Raw genomic sequence first — 1957 nt, 5'->3', positions numbered from 1 at the left:
ATGAAAAAGAAAACTTTAGCTCGGAGTCAGTATTTCCCCCCAAAGAGTGGTGAAAAAATATTCACAAAAATTTCTAAGCAATTCAACTCTGCTCTAGTTATAAATACAGAAAGGGTGAATATGTTTGTACTGCCTGTGGTATATTAGAGCAGAAAGGGGCAAGTTGGCCGCCCCCCCCCCCCGCCCTGGTATGGTTCCCACATGGGGTATAGTTTTTGTGTCTTTAAAAGGAGCTGAGAAAAGTATAGCTTTACAGTTCCTTCCAATATAGTACTGCAGTGGCAGGAAAAGTTTCATACCTAATAATAATATTTTTCTGAATTAAATCTGATAACCATTATTGCAGCACCACTCCACAAAGCATTTTCTGTTTCATACAGAGCAAACCAACAATGCACAGACTCACATAGCTGTTAAGCAGCCGTCTATATTGGAGAGCATCTATTTTATTTTAGACAAATCCATACTATAAAGCATCTGTTCTGCATTTCTGAGGTTTAGGTTGCCTTTCATAGGAGGTGTAAAACTTAATCACATCGTTAGCCAGTGTAAGGGAAGGTGCACCAAAAAGCCACTGCAGAGTGAGAACGGCTTCCATCCATAAGCAGTCTTCAAGAAGTGAGAGCTTTGCTGTATTTGGGATTATGCAACAGTTTGATGTGGAAGCTTTTTTTTTTTTGCATCTGTGTACAAACTGTGTTCAGATTTAAGAAGCTGGTGGATAGTTTGATCTGATAGTTATAAGAACCCACATGGGAGTCCATTCTGTTTGTGCAGGTTTTTGGGTGCAAAAAGCACATACCACAAAAATCAGATGGAGCTGGCATTAATTTGGCAGCCTTAGTTCTCATAGCCTTATTTATTTTGAAAGTGGCAAGCAGATATGGAGTCTTATTTGGCTTCAGTTAGGATTGCTGAAGTTTGGGGGCTAGGATAAATAAAAAAGGTGTTCTAAGGGGAATCACTCTGGAATGGAATTATCCTTAACATCTTACCATGAAGTTGTTCTGTTTCACGGGAACAAAGTCTTCTGTATTCTTTTTGAAGTTGTTTCCGCTAGTTCTAAATCATGCTCTTCTCGTAACTGAGTCCAACTTTAAAAGCTTTTCAAGCACAAAATCTGCATCCTAAAATAGGGAGCTACAAAATGAGCTCAAAGAATAGTGTCAACTGTCTAGTTTCCAGTTTATAATCTAGAAACATCTATTATGCCAACTGCAAACACAGTCTACTGAGAGAACGAAAGCAGTCCTGCATTTTAAATTATTCAGATACATTCTGTCTCCCCTCTTTTCTGTTAGTTGGTTTTCTGTGTGTTTGGTGTGGGTCTTCGTGGTCTTCCTGGTGATTAAAAACCCCTCTGTCTCACTAATAGCTCTGTTTTTATGAATAATATATTCTGGCATGTTACCTTTGAAGTATTACAAGTATGGCTATTACAAGTGCTTAATAATGACTAGGAGTTGATGGCACTTGAGGTATGGCTTGGAAAAATACCGTTAATTAAAATTTGTAAGTAAACTAACTTTTGGTAATTCAAGGCATGTCAGGTCTGTTTGTTAATTATCTGCATTATCGGATTTTTGTTTTGGCACATAATGCTCTGGCAGAGACAACTGAAGCAGAGCTGGGGGAACCGTGCACGGAACTTGCTTTCTCAGACCTCTCTTGCACTCTTTCTCTTCTCCCAGTCCCACCAGTAATCTTAGAATGAATGGTCATATATTTAAGCTGCTGTAAGAAGTTTTTAAAATTTGCTGCTGAAATATTAACTCTAATTTTGTAAAACTCTGAAGGTTGTGTTCCTAAATACACAGGGGTGTGGGGTTGAGGGGGAGGGGGTAAAAGGAGATTATATTGCAGTAAATCTAACATTGCAGCCACCGATTCCTCCAGCTTAATTATGACACTACTAAATGTGAATATCTATTCAGTGCTAGGAACACTTTTCACATTA

This window comes from Gekko japonicus, unplaced genomic scaffold (genome assembly GCF_001447785.1).
Source record: "Gekko japonicus isolate JY-2015 unplaced genomic scaffold, Gekko_japonicus_V1.1 scaffold1279, whole genome shotgun sequence".
Taxonomy (NCBI): Eukaryota; Metazoa; Chordata; class Lepidosauria; order Squamata; family Gekkonidae; genus Gekko; species Gekko japonicus.
This window is presented reverse-complemented; position numbering follows the sequence as displayed.